Here is an 11,998-nt window from a genome sequence, read left to right on the forward strand (position 1 = left end):
TGGTAGTAGACTTCAATTAGGAAATAAAAAGAATAAGGGAAGCCAGATTCCCGTTTGATTAGGACTTCAGCCAAAAAACAAGGAAAGAGTCGTGACTCTTTGGGAAAAAGAGAAAGGCGGATGCACGTTTGATTAGGAGTTTGGCAAGCAACAAATCGGGAGGAAGAGCCGCCGTTTGTTGACTTATCTTGGCTCTTGCTTTTACTTTTGTTGGAGAGAATTGAAGTGAACAATCTGACTCTTGTACGTTTGGGCTTTTGGAGACAATTGAGAGAAATCAAAATTCCTTGTTCTTGTCTTCTGTTCTTGACCGAAAGTAAAAGGTCCGATTCGGTGACTTTTCCCAAATCTCCACGCGCAGTTGGTCCTCCATTAATGGAGGGCTAATTCTCTAATTCTAGTCAAGGGGGCAACTGACGAATTGGTTCAGCAGCTACTGTGAGATCTAAACCGTTTTTAATTATTTTCTTCATTTATTGGTATTTATATGTTTCCTACTTTTAATTGTTATAGTCCTTGTGTATGATTGAGTAGTGCACAATATTTAATTATCCATATAGACTATTTTGCTAAATAGGGGTAATTGAATCCGTAATTATTCGTTATCCCTATCTCAGTAGCGACTGGCGTAATTGGGTTTATGTCAGGGAAGCGTACGATCTAGTTTAAACAAACCCTCGTAGCGCGTTTGTTAGTTAGGATTGAGCCTTTCTAATTCTTAATGCAATCTAAAAATTAAATTCTATGGTCGTACCTAGGACTGTTTTTGGGTTAGAGAAATAGTTAACGGTCGTACCTTAACTATCGAGAAAGTAAGGAAAGGTTGGTTGTTTATCGTGTGTATGACAACTATAACCAATTTATTAATAAATGTAAAATTATCTGTGAATCGATGATCAGTGCATGAACCATTTCTGAAGTGTACCCTTGGCTAGAGTTCTCTTAATTATTTCTCTTAATCAATTATTTTCTGCAGTTAATTTATTTAGTTAGCATTCAATCCTTAAACCCCCCATTATTCTTGATTCAAAAGGAAACAAATTTCTCTCTAGTCTCTGAGGAGACGACCCTACTTGTCACTGTCTACTAGTTAGTGAATTTAGTCAGATAATTAATTCTAGTATATCGGATTAAGCAAACTCTTCGGGAACAGGGTGAATCAAGTAATCCATTGCACACCTAGAGTCCCTGCTCCAGTACATTGAATTGATTATTGACTGCTTTTGGTAGTAGTTAGGTTTTATTTATTATTATTGCACAAGTTTGGCACCTATCAATTTTTGGCGCCGTTGCCGGGGACTGGTGCCTGATTAATGTGTTTCTTTTTGAGTTCATCTTTTTTTTTCTTTTTTTTTATTTTTCTCTTATTTTTTTATATATAGTTTATGGCTGCTAACATTTCGTATTTTAGTGATAGACTGGATTTTATTTCTAGAAGGGGTTATGAGACCCGTGCTTTTTCTTATGATCAATGGCCTGTTGCAAATTGTGGAACTTATTTTGGCTCAGATCATTCAGCCGACATATGCCCTGCATTTCAAGATGGTCTAAGTGCTCCAATAGATACTTTTGGAAATTTTTCGCCTCAATTTCAGATGTGGTATGACTCTTATTCAAACGAGTATGATCAAGGATGGTGGGATGATTTCAATTTTAATTATGAACAAAGGCCAATAGATTTTCAACAGCTAGAGTCTCAAGAACCATCATCCATGTCAGGTATGTCTCTTGAAAAAATAGTTGAATCACTAGCTACTAACACATATCAACTTCAACAGGAGGTACATCAATTTCAACAAGAGACAATAGATTTTCATCAGGAAACACAAGCGAGCATGCGTAACCTGGCAGATAAAATGGATAAATTGACATCTAGGATAATGCAATTGACTTCTCGAATGAGTGAAGAATTGCCCTCACAGATTATTATCGACCATGAGGAAGATGAGAGTGCAATTATCCTGACGAATGACATGGTGCTGCGAGAATCTCAAGAAGAAAAATCTAAAGATGCAGTTGAAAAGAAAGTTGAAGTGCAAGACATGAGACCCAAACATCAAATGGTTCAAGTGAATGAATCCAGTGAACAATCTCCAAATACGGTGACATCTCCTCCATTCCTTAATCAATATTTTCTTAACTCTTATTCTTAATTCCTGTTAGTGAGATTGATTTTATTATACCAGAGATTTTGAATTTCATAACAGGAATAAGGTAAGAGTCACAATGGTAAAATATCTCGAATCAGAATCAGTAAGTGTTCGTGATGGAGGATTGAGTGAAGAATTAAAATTCCTGTTGACTTGTTTGACGCCATCTACTAGTCCATGGAAGACCGTAACTCGTGTGCTCAAGAATTACTCTATTTACGAGGGCTATCAGGATTATATAGAGGATAAACCATTGAAACGAGCCATACGATTTTATCATCCATGAATAAATATGGTGATGTCTAGCCAAAGGTATTAAAGAAAGGCGCTGCTTGGGAGGCAACCCAAGGCTTTTTATTTTGTTTTAGTTTTCTTATGTTTTTGAAGTTTTTGATTAAGTGTTAGTTGCATTTAGTGATTTATTGCTTTTGTTGCAGGAAGCGGGCAGAAGGAAATTTGAAATTGACGGACAGAAGACTCTCCAGTAATTAGGCGTGCCCACACCAGATGATCACGTTTAAGGGAGGCAATTCTCGTCTGCGGTCAGAAGACTCTATAGTAGTTAGGCATGCCCACGCCAGGTGGTCACGCTTAAGGAACTCAATTTTCGAAGATTGGTCAGAAGACTCTCTGGTAGTTAAGCGTGCCCATGCCAAGTGGTCACGCTTAAGGAGCTTAATTTCCGTGGGTTGGTCAGAATATTCAAGGGCAATTAGGCGTGCCTACGTCTAACGTAGTGGTTTAAAAAAAAATTCCTTTATTTTCTTTTTCTTTCTTTCTTTCTCTCTTTTCTTCTTCTCTCCCTTTCCTTTTTATTCCTTTCTTTTCTTTTCCAGCTGCAAGACCGCAACCAAAGGACCTCAAATTCCACCGCCACCGTTACGTTGCTCATCGTGGGTCGTCAATTCCTGGTTATCACTGCTTATCGCGCGTAATTCTTCCTTATCCATCGTGAGCCACCTGACATCCTTAACTACCAATCATAGCCTTCATTTTCATCAGTTTTACCATCAAACTCTACATGTCTTGTGCCTCTCACCTACAGCTGTGCCACAACCCCCCTTTGATGATCAGGGAAGTTTTGTTGTCCATTTTTGCTTTAAATTTTATTCTTTATTGCTTACATTGGGGACAATGTAAGATTTAGGTGTGGAGGAAGTAGTATATTGGTATTTTATTGAAAAAGTGCAAGTGTAGGCATTTTTATTGGAATTTTTTGTTTGACTTTGTCAAATTTTATCCAAGTTTTGCCTATTTTTGTGCATATGTGTGATTGTTCCTGATTAACGATGGTTAGATGTCTCAAAAAATTTTTATTGCCAAGATTTTATACTCTAAGGTGTTAAGTATGACATGGTTAAGTTTAAGGGTATCTCTTTGGTGAATATTTGAGATTTTGTGACTTTTACATTTTTTGGTTAACTTCTCAAGTATTGTAAGTATTTGTCTAGCATTTTTTTTTATACAAATTGGTTCAACTATTAATCTTAGTTCTCCATGATTAAGAAATGAAGCGGGCTTGTGTGATTTTTAATTTTATTTTTGATGATTATTTGAATCATGTTTGGCTATACTCCGCTAGTATCGTTGCCTAGTAACCGGAGGTTTTCACCATAAGTGTCGACTTTCACATCAAAAAGTGACGATAGCTATGAGTATGTGGTTTTTAAGCAATGATGGCTGAGTAACCGGGCTCCTTCATGTGGCAAATGTCAGAGTTCGCGTCAAAACGCTTGAATGGCTAAAAACTAAGCATTCCCCCTGAAAAAAAAAATCAATCAAGTGTGGGGATATTTTAGAAAAAAAAGTGCTAATAGTGAAAAATGTGAATGAATTGTTAGCCCGTTGATCCATGAATTTTAATGTTGAGATTTTGATTAATAGTCGAACCATTTGCTTATGGATGCTGGTTGAATATTTTATATTCTTAGATTAGTTAGCCATAAATTGAAAGAGTTCTTAATCTTGAAAGTTACTTGGAGAGATATTTCTTGAAATTTAATCACTAATGCTTGACATGTGTTTTAATTGCGTTTTGGCAATAGAAGATTTGAGCAATATCCATTGTTTGAATTCGATTGCTTGATTTGTTGTTCTCATGCTTGAGGACAAGCATGGTTTAGGTGTGCGGAAAATTGATAAGTCATAATTTGTTACTAAATTTATAATTATTTTTCCCTTGATTTTAGCCAAATATTGTTTTAATTGTCGGATTCTACTTATATTTGGTTAATGGTGCCAATTGTAGGAAAAGGAGCAAAACGTGATTAAAAGTGACAATTTTCCAATTCATTAGATATTGGCACGTTTGGGGTTGGTTTCCAAGTCTGAGTCGAATTCAAGGCAATTTTTGAAGGAAGATTTTGAAGATTTTAATCTTCATTAGCAGTTTTAATATTGGATTAGAAAACTTGGAATATTTTCTTTTCCCGATACGCATCTTGTACTAAAATTGCGACCTGTATACTTGCAGTCCAACGGGTGTAAAATCGGAATTAAACTTGCACTTAAAGTGAAAACCCGTCAGTGAGTTTTCTAAATCTGCCACATTATTAGATGAATCCCAAGAAGATTGAAATTTTGTAGCAGATAGTGGATGAGTTGATAGAGAAAATGTCCAATCGTGTGAGCATATGCTGTGCTAGCTCTATTTTTTTTTTTTTTTTGTCAAATTTCAACTTCTATAAATATATAACTGATTACAGCTTAGTCTGCACAGCAGATTTACAAAAGACTGGCAACTGCCAGGAAATCATTGTGGGCTTCTCTATTAAGCCACACAGGAAAGGTGATAAGTCATAATTTGGTGCTAAATTTATAATTATTATTCCCTTGATTTTAGCCAAATATTGTTTTAATTGTCGGATTCTACTTATATTTGGTTAATGGTGCCAATTGTAGGAAAAGGAGCAAAACGTGATTAAATGTGGCAATTTTCCAATTCATTGGAGAGTGGCACGTTTGGGGTTGGTTTCCAAGTCTGAGTCGAATTCAAGGCAATTTTTGAAGGAAGATTTTGAAGATTTTAATCTTCATTAGTAGTTTTAATATTGGATTAGAAAACTTGGAATATTTTCTTTTATGATTTCTTTTCCTATTTAGGAGACTAGTTTTATTTGGTAGTAGACTTCAATTAGGAAATAAAAAGAATAAGGGAAGCCAGATTCCCGTTTGATTAGGACTTCAGCCAAAAAACAAGGAAAGAGTCGTGACTCTTTGGGAAAAAGAGAAAGGCGGATGCACGTTTGATTAGGAGTTTGGCAAGCAACAAATCGGGAGGAAGAGCCGCCGTTTGTTGACTTATCTTGGCTCTTGCTTTTACTTTTGTTGGAGAGAATTGAAGTGAACAATCTGACTCTTGTACGTTTGGGCTTTTGGAGACAATTGAGAGAAATCAAAATTCCTTGTTCTTGTCTTCTGTTCTTGACCGAAAGTAAAAGGTCCGATTCGGTGACTTTTCCCAAATCTCCACGCGCAGTTGGTCCTCCATTAATGGAGGGCTAATTCTCTAATTCTAGTCAAGGGGGCAACTGACGAATTGGTTCAGCAGCTACTGTGAGATCTAAACCGTTTTTAATTATTTTCTTCATTTATTGGTATTTATATGTTTCCTACTTTTAATTGTTATAGTCCTTGTGTATGATTGAGTAGTGCACAATATTTAATTATCCATATAGACTATTTTGCTAAATAGGGGTAATTGAATCCGTAATTATTCGTTATCCCTATCTCAGTAGCGACTGGCGTAATTGGGTTTATGTCAGGGAAGCGTACGATCTAGTTTAAACAAACCCTCGTAGCGCGTTTGTTAGTTAGGATTGAGCCTTTCTAATTCTTAATGCAATCTAAAAATTAAATTCTATGGTCGTACCTAGGACTGTTTTTGGGTTAGAGAAATAGTTAACGGTCGTACCTTAACTATCGAGAAAGTAAGGAAAGGTTGGTTGTTTATCGTGTGTATGACAACTATAACCAATTTATTAATAAATGTAAAATTATCTGTGAATCGATGATCAGTGCATGAACCATTTCTGAAGTGTACCCTTGGCTAGAGTTCTCTTAATTATTTCTCTTAATCAATTATTTTCTGCAGTTAATTTATTTAGTTAGCATTCAATCCTTAAACCCCCCATTATTCTTGATTCAAAAGGAAACAAATTTCTCTCTAGTCTCTGAGGAGACGACCCTACTTGTCACTGTCTACTAGTTAGTGAATTTAGTCAGATAATTAATTCTAGTATATCGGATTAAGCAAACTCTTCGGGAACAGGGTGAATCAAGTAATCCATTGCACACCTAGAGTCCCTGCTCCAGTACATTGAATTGATTATTGACTGCTTTTGGTAGTAGTTAGGTTTTATTTATTATTATTGCACAAGTTTGGCACCTATCAATTTTTGGCGCCGTTGCCGGGGACTGGTGCCTGATTAATGTGTTTCTTTTTGAGTTCATCTTTTTTTTTCTTTTTTTTTATTTTTCTCTTATTTTTTTATATATAGTTTATGGCTGCTAACATTTCGTATTTTAGTGATAGACTGGATTTTATTTCTAGAAGGGGTTATGAGACCCGTGCTTTTTCTTATGATCAATGGCCTGTTGCAAATTGTGGAACTTATTTTGGCTCAGATCATTCAGCCGACATATGCCCTGCATTTCAAGATGGTCTAAGTGCTCCAATAGATACTTTTGGAAATTTTTCGCCTCAATTTCAGATGTGGTATGACTCTTATTCAAACGAGTATGATCAAGGATGGTGGGATGATTTCAATTTTAATTATGAACAAAGGCCAATAGATTTTCAACAGCTAGAGTCTCAAGAACCATCATCCATGTCAGGTATGTCTCTTGAAAAAATAGTTGAATCACTAGCTACTAACACATATCAACTTCAACAGGAGGTACATCAATTTCAACAAGAGACAATAGATTTTCATCAGGAAACACAAGCGAGCATGCGTAACCTGGCAGATAAAATGGATAAATTGACATCTAGGATAATGCAATTGACTTCTCGAATGAGTGAAGAATTGCCCTCACAGATTATTATCGACCATGAGGAAGATGAGAGTGCAATTATCCTGACGAATGACATGGTGCTGCGAGAATCTCAAGAAGAAAAATCTAAAGATGCAGTTGAAAAGAAAGTTGAAGTGCAAGACATGAGACCCAAACATCAAATGGTTCAAGTGAATGAATCCAGTGAACAATCTCCAAATACGGTGACATCTCCTCCATTCCTTAATCAATATTTTCTTAACTCTTATTCTTAATTCCTGTTAGTGAGATTGATTTTATTATACCAGAGATTTTGAATTTCATAACAGGAATAAGGTAAGAGTCACAATGGTAAAATATCTCGAATCAGAATCAGTAAGTGTTCGTGATGGAGGATTGAGTGAAGAATTAAAATTCCTGTTGACTTGTTTGACGCCATCTACTAGTCCATGGAAGACCGTAACTCGTGTGCTCAAGAATTACTCTATTTACGAGGGCTATCAGGATTATATAGAGGATAAACCATTGAAACGAGCCATACGATTTTATCATCCATGAATAAATATGGTGATGTCTAGCCAAAGGTATTAAAGAAAGGCGCTGCTTGGGAGGCAACCCAAGGCTTTTTATTTTGTTTTAGTTTTCTTATGTTTTTGAAGTTTTTGATTAAGTGTTAGTTGCATTTAGTGATTTATTGCTTTTGTTGCAGGAAGCGGGCAGAAGGAAATTTGAAATTGACGGACAGAAGACTCTCCAGTAATTAGGCGTGCCCACACCAGATGATCACGTTTAAGGGAGGCAATTCTCGTCTGCGGTCAGAAGACTCTATAGTAGTTAGGCATGCCCACGCCAGGTGGTCACGCTTAAGGAACTCAATTTTCGAAGATTGGTCAGAAGACTCTCTGGTAGTTAAGCGTGCCCATGCCAAGTGGTCACGCTTAAGGAGCTTAATTTCCGTGGGTTGGTCAGAATATTCAAGGGCAATTAGGCGTGCCTACGTCTAACGTAGTGGTTTAAAAAAAAATTCCTTTATTTTCTTTTTCTTTCTTTCTTTCTCTCTTTTCTTCTTCTCTCCCTTTCCTTTTTATTCCTTTCTTTTCTTTTCCAGCTGCAAGACCGCAACCAAAGGACCTCAAATTCCACCGCCACCGTTACGTTGCTCATCGTGGGTCGTCAATTCCTGGTTATCACTGCTTATCGCGCGTAATTCTTCCTTATCCATCGTGAGCCACCTGACATCCTTAACTACCAATCATAGCCTTCATTTTCATCAGTTTTACCATCAAACTCTACATGTCTTGTGCCTCTCACCTACAGCTGTGCCACAACCCCCCTTTGATGATCAGGGAAGTTTTGTTGTCCATTTTTGCTTTAAATTTTATTCTTTATTGCTTACATTGGGGACAATGTAAGATTTAGGTGTGGAGGAAGTAGTATATTGGTATTTTATTGAAAAAGTGCAAGTGTAGGCATTTTTATTGGAATTTTTTGTTTGACTTTGTCAAATTTTATCCAAGTTTTGCCTATTTTTGTGCATATGTGTGATTGTTCCTGATTAACGATGGTTAGATGTCTCAAAAAATTTTTATTGCCAAGATTTTATACTCTAAGGTGTTAAGTATGACATGGTTAAGTTTAAGGGTATCTCTTTGGTGAATATTTGAGATTTTGTGACTTTTACATTTTTTGGTTAACTTCTCAAGTATTGTAAGTATTTGTCTAGCATTTTTTTTTATACAAATTGGTTCAACTATTAATCTTAGTTCTCCATGATTAAGAAATGAAGCGGGCTTGTGTGATTTTTAATTTTATTTTTGATGATTATTTGAATCATGTTTGGCTATACTCCGCTAGTATCGTTGCCTAGTAACCGGAGGTTTTCACCATAAGTGTCGACTTTCACATCAAAAAGTGACGATAGCTATGAGTATGTGGTTTTTAAGCAATGATGGCTGAGTAACCGGGCTCCTTCATGTGGCAAATGTCAGAGTTCGCGTCAAAACGCTTGAATGGCTAAAAACTAAGCATTCCCCCTGAAAAAAAAAATCAATCAAGTGTGGGGATATTTTAGAAAAAAAAGTGCTAATAGTGAAAAATGTGAATGAATTGTTAGCCCGTTGATCCATGAATTTTAATGTTGAGATTTTGATTAATAGTCGAACCATTTGCTTATGGATGCTGGTTGAATATTTTATATTCTTAGATTAGTTAGCCATAAATTGAAAGAGTTCTTAATCTTGAAAGTTACTTGGAGAGATATTTCTTGAAATTTAATCACTAATGCTTGACATGTGTTTTAATTGCGTTTTGGCAATAGAAGATTTGAGCAATATCCATTGTTTGAATTCGATTGCTTGATTTGTTGTTCTCATGCTTGAGGACAAGCATGGTTTAGGTGTGCGGAAAATTGATAAGTCATAATTTGTTACTAAATTTATAATTATTTTTCCCTTGATTTTAGCCAAATATTGTTTTAATTGTCGGATTCTACTTATATTTGGTTAATGGTGCCAATTGTAGGAAAAGGAGCAAAACGTGATTAAAAGTGACAATTTTCCAATTCATTAGATATTGGCACGTTTGGGGTTGGTTTCCAAGTCTGAGTCGAATTCAAGGCAATTTTTGAAGGAAGATTTTGAAGATTTTAATCTTCATTAGCAGTTTTAATATTGGATTAGAAAACTTGGAATATTTTCTTTTCCCGATACGCATCTTGTACTAAAATTGCGACCTGTATACTTGCAGTCCAACGGGTGTAAAATCGGAATTAAACTTGCACTTAAAGTGAAAACCCGTCAGTGAGTTTTCTAAATCTGCCACATTATTAGATGAATCCCAAGAAGATTGAAATTTTGTAGCAGATAGTGGATGAGTTGATAGAGAAAATGTCCAATCGTGTGAGCATATGCTGTGCTAGCTCTATTTTTTTTTTTTTTTTTGTCAAATTTCAACTTCTATAAATATATAACTGATTACAGCTTAGTCTGCACAGCAGATTTACAAAAGACTGGCAACTGCCAGGAAATCATTGTGGGCTTCTCTATTAAGCCACACAGGAAAGGTGATAAGTCATAATTTGGTGCTAAATTTATAATTATTATTCCCTTGATTTTAGCCAAATATTGTTTTAATTGTCGGATTCTACTTATATTTGGTTAATGGTGCCAATTGTAGGAAAAGGAGCAAAACGTGATTAAATGTGGCAATTTTCCAATTCATTGGAGAGTGGCACGTTTGGGGTTGGTTTCCAAGTCTGAGTCGAATTCAAGGCAATTTTTGAAGGAAGATTTTGAAGATTTTAATCTTCATTAGTAGTTTTAATATTGGATTAGAAAACTTGGAATATTTTCTTTTATGATTTCTTTTCCTATTTAGGAGACTAGTTTTATTTGGTAGTAGACTTCAATTAGGAAATAAAAAGAATAAGGGAAGCCAGAGTACCGTTTGATTAGGACTTCAGCCAAAAAACAAGGAAAGAGTCGTGACTCTTTGGGAAAAAGAGAAAGCCGGATGCACGTTTGATTAGGAGTTTGGCAAGCAACAAATCGGGAGGAAGAGCCGCCGTTGTTGACTTATCTTGGCTATTGCTTTTACTTTTGTTAGAGAGAATTGAAGTGAACAATCTGACTCTTGTACATTTGGGCTTTTGGAGACAACTGAGAGAAATCAAAATTCCTTGTTCTTGTCTTCTGTTCTTGATCGAAAGTAAAAGGTCCGATTCGGCGACTTTTCCTAAATCTCCATGTGCAGTTGGTCCTCCATAAATGGAGGGCTAATTCTCTAATTCTAGTCAAGGGGGCAACTGATGAATTGGTTCAGCAGCTACTGTGAGATCTAAACCGTTTTTAATTATTTTCTTCATTTATTGGTATTTATATGTTTTCTGCTTTTAATTGTTATAGTCCTTGTGTATGATTGATTAGTGCGCAATAATTAATTATCCATATAGACAATTTTGCTAAATAGGGATAATTGAATCCGTAATCGTTCGTTATCCCTATCTCAGTAGCGACTGGCGTAATTGGGTTTATGTCAGGGAAACGTACGATCTAGCTTAAACAAACCCTCGTAGCGCGTTTGTTAGTTAGGATTGGATCTTTCTAATTCTTAATGCAATCTAGAAATTAAATTCTACGGTCGTACCTAGGGTTATTTTTTGGTTAGAGAAATAGTTAACGGTCGTAACTTAACTATTGAGAAAGTAAGGAAAGATTGGTTGTTTATCGTGTGTATGACAACTATAACCAATCTATTAATAAATATGGAATTATCTGTGAATCGATGATCAGTGCATGAACCATTTCTGAAGTGTACCCTTGGCTAGAGTTCTTTTAATTATTTCTCTTAATTAATTATTTTCTGCAGTTAATTTATTTAGTTAGCATTTAATCCTTAAACCCCCCATTATTCTTGATTCAAAAGGAAACAAATTTCTATCCAGTCCCTGAGGAGACGACCCTACTTGCCACTGTCTACTAGTTAGTAAATTTAGTCAGATAATTAATTCTGGTATATCGGATTAAGCAAACTCTTTGGGAGCAGAGTGTATCAAGTAATCCATTGCACACCTAGAGTCCCTGTTCCAGTACATAGAATTGATTATTGACTGCTTTTGGTGGTAGTTAGGTTTTATTTATTATTATTGCACAGGTTCAGCACATGTCAGAAGGATTGCTTCCACCTAGTTTCTTGTAACAAGTTAATTGCTAACTTAGCTAACCCATGACTACACAGGTTCATTTGTCTCCTAATGTGAAAGAATGAGCATTTCCAGAAGGAACAACTCAATTGCCTGATGTCTTCAATTAGCATGTCCAGAAAGGTTAGGCCTTGACATCCTGTATTGATTCTAT

This window comes from Coffea arabica, chromosome 11e (assembly GCF_036785885.1).
Source record: "Coffea arabica cultivar ET-39 chromosome 11e, Coffea Arabica ET-39 HiFi, whole genome shotgun sequence".
NCBI classification, from domain to species: Eukaryota; Viridiplantae; Streptophyta; class Magnoliopsida; order Gentianales; family Rubiaceae; genus Coffea; species Coffea arabica.